Below are 6,000 nucleotides of genomic sequence, written 5' to 3'. Positions count from 1 at the left end.
AATTAACAGATAATTTGTTAATTCAAATTTTAATTGTATAATTAAAAATTTTAGTATTTTTCATCGAGAATGTAGGATTATTTAACACAGTACTTTTTAAACAAATGCAGATTTATTTCAATTTATTAACCATTTACCTTCTGTAAAAACAGTTACACGAGTCGTAATTTTTGCGAAAATGAACGTATCGGTGACTTTGCGAGATAAAAAATTTAGTGAATTGTATGTGAATAGAACAGAAAGTTTAAATATTTCGCGTGGCTTAAATTTTCGCGATAATGATGAGCTAGCGGAAATTAAAGTAAAACGAAAACAAGGGTTTTCACATTCACAATATTGTTTTTGTATGTTTATCTCTTTTCTGCAGGGAAGTTTTAGGTTTTCTTTCTCAAATATTCAGCAGATATTTTGTAAGTATTGTGTTGTCTTCATAATATTTATTTAAAAAAATTTTTTTTTTCAAAAACATTAAAAAAAAAAAAACCTCTTAATTTGGCTTTTAGCTATAATTATGAGGTACATACTAACATACTAATTTTTGAATCACAGATTTTTTTTTTTTTTTTTTTGATCGTTAGAAAAGAATTTATTGAAGAAAAGAACTTATCAATTTTCCTTTTACACAATTCCCAGTTGTTTTTACAGATTTGTGACGTATCGCATTATATTTTCATCCTTTTGAGAACTATTTCTTTTGAAAATGTAAAGAAATAGTTGGAAAAAAAATATTTCTAAATTCCCAACTTTATTATTAATTATTTTAAATCGTTTATTCATTCATTCTTCGTTGATAGAAAAAAGTACAAATTATGTATTAATATCCTCTTGGTTTAATCATTATGAAAATGTTTCTAAGTAATACCGTGTATTTTTATACAATTATGGTGAAATTATATAAGGTTAAACAGTTTATAGGTATAAAATTTCAAAAAAAAAAAAAAAAGAAAAAGAAAAGATTTTGCGACCACATTGGAAGAAATTAATATTGACTTTCTCTTTGAACACTCCGTAATGTGAACACCCCCGATATTCTGAACACGTTTTGATGGCGAATCCATATAGTAAGATATCCTGCTGTTGCTTTTGCGGCGACAATGTTTTATCCAATCCCCCTTTATGGTGCACCCCCCCCCCCAATCAGAATATTTTTGTTCCATTCCATAAGTGTCCAGGTTAGAAATAATTTACTGTACAATATTTCTGCTCTTTAAAGAAGATTTATTGGCTTAAGGGCTTTTTGAAAACATTATTAAAAAACCCATGATATTGTTTATTTTATTTTTTAATTGTATCGTGGGGGGGGGGGTTACCTTTCGGTGCCCCTCCCAAAAATTATTTCTGTGTCCGCCCTTGCACGTATGGGGGATTTTTGTTTGTGAAATATTTTTTTATATTTCTAAAATAGGTTTGTGACTGAATTGAAACTTATTATTTCAATCAAGTCCATGTTCTTGTATGCTATGTATAATAGTACAATTACTTCCAATTGTTCCTAAAAATGAAGATGAAAAAAAGAATAAAATTTCAACTCAATACATTTGTAAAAAAAAAAAAAATATGTATTTCAGTTCCTGTTCGTACTATAAATAAAACAAGTGTAATAAATCAACGAATTCAAAAATCGAAATATAAAATTCATGAATCCATTTCTTGTATACACAAAACAATACAAATGATAATAATGAAATGATACAAGTTTTCTATAGTAAGTCAAATATACACTTCTTGTTGACTTTGATTGCATGAGAAAATATGTAGAAAGATAAATTTTTGAATTTTTAAAAACTGCGGAAAATGAAACAAAGAAGATATGATTTTAAAGCAAAGAAATGTATTTTGTAGGGCAGAAAATAATGTTTGAGTAGTAAAATTTCCGCATTGGAGTAACAAAAAATTATTTTGGAGTGAGAAATGCTAAATTTAGGAGTGAAGGGAAGAAAAAAAAAGCAGTTATAATTCAGTTTCACGTTATTTTGGTTTTACTAAAAAATTTCAAAGTGTTTGGGAGCCACTGTAAGTAGGAAACAGAGTGATTTCAGTTACTTTTAAATTTTCATTTTGAAGTTTAAACGACCATTTAATAGGTATTTAAACTATAGCTAAGCTTTTAAGTTAAAAAGAATATACAGATAATTATTTGACAGTTTCTGGCTCAAATGTTCATTACACACAAACTTTTCAATTAAATCTAATTTTCCGCAATGCTTACATGGTGCAATTGTGCATAGCTTAAAAGAAAACATTTTATGTAATTATAACTGAAAAATGAATAGTAACAACACAAATTATTATAGGCAAAAAAAAAGCGGAATCGCACTTAATGATTCAGCCAGAATTAAGATTCGGCTTGGCCACTTCGTCTTCTCTCTAATTTTAAAGTATTTTCATTGCATTTGTTTACTTCTGATAAATTATCTGAAGGAGGTAATAGCTAATAATTAATATTATTAATAATAAGCGGTTTGTTGATGGTACCTGAGCCATAATAATCAAATAGTTGTTGGAATAGACTGGATATGGATATGTTGTGAGAAAAGTGGACGCTTTGAATCAATCGTGAGAAAGTGTTTTTCTGCGATGACCAATGCTTGTTTTTCTTCTGCTTTTTATCGAAAGCATCACTTTGCTGAGGGTGTGTGTTCTTCGAATGAAACCCCCCTCCCCCGCTTGAAGATAGTAGTACAAAGAAGACAACACTTAAAAGGTCCTCTTTTCCCCTAAAACCGTAATAAAACTGTCCTCTTCCTCCTTGCGTTGACGAATTGTTTTCCGCCCATTTCCGTGGGAAAAGTACGAAAATGGTTAAAATTAAAGGCACATTTTTGAGCCTATATCCCAATCCTTTATTTTATTATATAAAGTTGAAGGAATAAGTTAATGAAAATGTGTACGCAAACGTAAAATGAAAAATACAAAATGAAATAAAAAATGCACTTTTGTAGCTGTATGAACTAAGAAGTAAAAAATAAATATCAGTAGCGAGATCCTCAGTAAGGAACCTTCTTGTATTATAATTAATGTATTGTTATATTTCTGGGGTAATGCATCGCCCTCATAGTTTATCAAATTTTGCTGTAGTAGCCCCCATGAGTGAGTACGGAATGGGGGAAGGGGGTACTCCCCCATGGGGGGGAGGGATAAAGAGGGGTCCTTGCCACAAATGTTCATGCTTTTGAACGTTTTACCTCTCCTGCACCTCAGATGAATGTTCTCTTCCCCTCCAAATAAAATAATGAATATTTAACTGTCTAAATACTGGAAACTAATTATGGGGGATGCGACTTCGAAAAAGTTTTAAGTGAGGGGAGGGGGACAGTGGTCATATTTAGATTCAGGGGCTCATTTTGCCACAAAAAAATAGTTACTGCAAATCAGCAAGTTGTGGCAATCGTAAAATAATTATGAACATAAAAATAATTCGCTTAGAATTAGAAAATACGTGATAAAAGAAATGTATTTGAAATTCAGAGTGATGTTTCAGAATTAATATTTCAGAATCATTCCCCCATTGTATACATTAGTGAAGGGATGACAATGAGGGACTTGCTGCAATTTGATTTCAATAGCCAGGACCCAGGCGTAATAAATTTCTGACTTTAAGCACACAAATAATCTTAAACAAGGAAGTAACGATGATTATTCACTTTTCATGCATTGTTTTATTATACTTTTTTTATGAAAACAGCGTGGGGGAATGACAAATGTTAAAAAAACGTTACCTGATTTGGTGAACTCGGATCTCTACTTTTTTCAGCTGTTAACTATACTAAAGGTGAATTCCAAGAAAAAGGAAACATGACACTTGAGTTTTAAAAATTAATAATCTGCCACTTGCCATATACCATTCTCTTCAGAAATAAATGAAATTCTTGAATCTTAACCTGTTTTCCCCAAATAGTTTGATGACTTTCAGAAAATCAAGTGCAAAATCAAGTTTTCTGTTTAGGTTTTTACGCAGCAAAAAATCTCTGCTTTGTTACATACTGTAATTTAAATAAACTTATTATCAGCATATAATATTTAGGGTAACTTTTATCCTTTGAAGTCAAGTTAAACTTTTTGTAGCTGCAAAACAGGGGTGTACAATTTTTTTTCTTTCTTTTCAAATGTGCACTTTAATAAAATTCCTATTACATCTTTGGAGTGCAAAATTGAACATTTCATACGCAATCAATCGTTTGTCCCCTCCAACTGGAAAAATTTGAAATGACGGGCCTGATAATCGTTTTTTTTTAAAATTTTCTTACACATTCTTTTTTAGAAAGAAAACATGCCAATATCATTTATGTGAGTCAACACATTATCTAAAAGTGCCTTTGAAACCATTTTTTTAAAACATAGTAAAAGGTGACTTATTATAGCACGAAAATATACCACATTGATAAATCTAACAGTTTTTCAAAACCATGACATAAGATAAATGAATGTCTTTGTGCTGAAAGGTAAAGTAAGAAGTAAGAACGTCAGAAAGCACAAATTGCAGATTATTGCAGGCACGTGTTTCAGCGTTACAAAGAAAACCTTCATCAATGCAAAAGAAATGAGCTTGTGGATGAAAAGACATCCGACAAAAGCTTTTGTTGGATATCTTTTCATCCATAAGCATTATCATCCATTTTAATCCTAAGCTTTTATTCATGCATGCGATTAGTGACGAGGGAAAGATCACTGATTTAAAAATTTTATCGGTTGCCAGTTTCTGTTAAATAAACAAAATACTTCTAATTTCAGCAAGAAAAGCTTTGAAAAAGATTTAAATTTTTCCCTTGATCCTACTTTTGGGGGTAGCAACACGTGAAACTTTAGTTACGTTTTCTTTTCCGTGCTGTCCTCTGTTATTTAGAGAGAAAAAAATCATTTAAATTTTGATATCTTGACGTTTCCGCAAACACGAATTGCGATAGGACCCTACTCGTTGAAGTTCATATTTCTACAGATGGAATGGAAATGGTAAAGAAATCTGCACCCGTCCTATTATGACTCATGATTTTCCAGAATAGATAATACGAGGCATATCCATGAAAAATAAAATAGTGATATGGATGCAGTAATTAAGATTGTGATTTTATGGCCGATATTCACCAGTATTATTAGCAGCGTATTATTTACAGCGTATTACGTTATGTATTTTTATTTCTTATCAGTGTTAACTGATGGGAATGAGTAATCGGGAAATTTTGAATTTAGATAAAGTTTTATTGTTTAAATTCATCCATACAGGTGTTTTCGCCTGAAAAAACGCAATTTTACCCAAAAAACCTTCTTTTTTAAATGTTAAGTCTGCTTGAGTTAGGCCCTGAAAAAAAAAATAATAATAATTATAATAATAAAACCAATCCGCCGACGATTTGTAACTATGATGACGAAAATTTCGCTCTCTAAATAAATACTAAAAACAACCATCGTCATGGTAGTCTGTTAAAGGAGAGTAACATCCTTTTTGGTGAAGCGAGGATAGTATATAATTCGTTATTACTAAAAAAAACAGCCTTGAAAAAAATATAAATAAAATCAAACCGCACATGGTTTGTAAGTATGAAGGCGAAATTTTCCCTCCTAAATAAGTACTAAAAACAACCATTGTCATGGAAATCTGAAAAATCAGAGCAACATCAATCTTGGGAAAGTGAGAATAGTACGCAATTCGTGATTGCTCAAAAAAAAAAAAAAAAGTATTTTATTTTATGTGTTTGGACTGACCCGTTGATAGCAATCGAAAGAACACATTTTTCCCGCTTATGAAAGCATTCGTTTGGGACTTTAGATTCATATTGAACTGAAGTTATAAATAACCTTTCTCAAGTAAGTTTCAAGAACAATTCTAAACCTTTATTTACGCAATTGGTAACGATTTCATTATTGGCACACAATAGTAGAAAGCTTAATCATTTAAAATTCTTATCTACTGTCAATTCTTATGAGTAAACAAACAAAACACTTGTAATTGGTTTTAGTAAGGGATTTTCAATTTTTTCTCATGATTCTGCTTTTACGACTAGC

Source organism: Uloborus diversus, chromosome 4 (assembly GCF_026930045.1).
Source record: "Uloborus diversus isolate 005 chromosome 4, Udiv.v.3.1, whole genome shotgun sequence".
NCBI lineage: Eukaryota > Metazoa > Arthropoda > Arachnida > Araneae > Uloboridae > Uloborus > Uloborus diversus.
The sequence above is the reverse complement of the archived record's forward strand: the minus strand, read 5'-3'. Positions refer to the sequence as shown.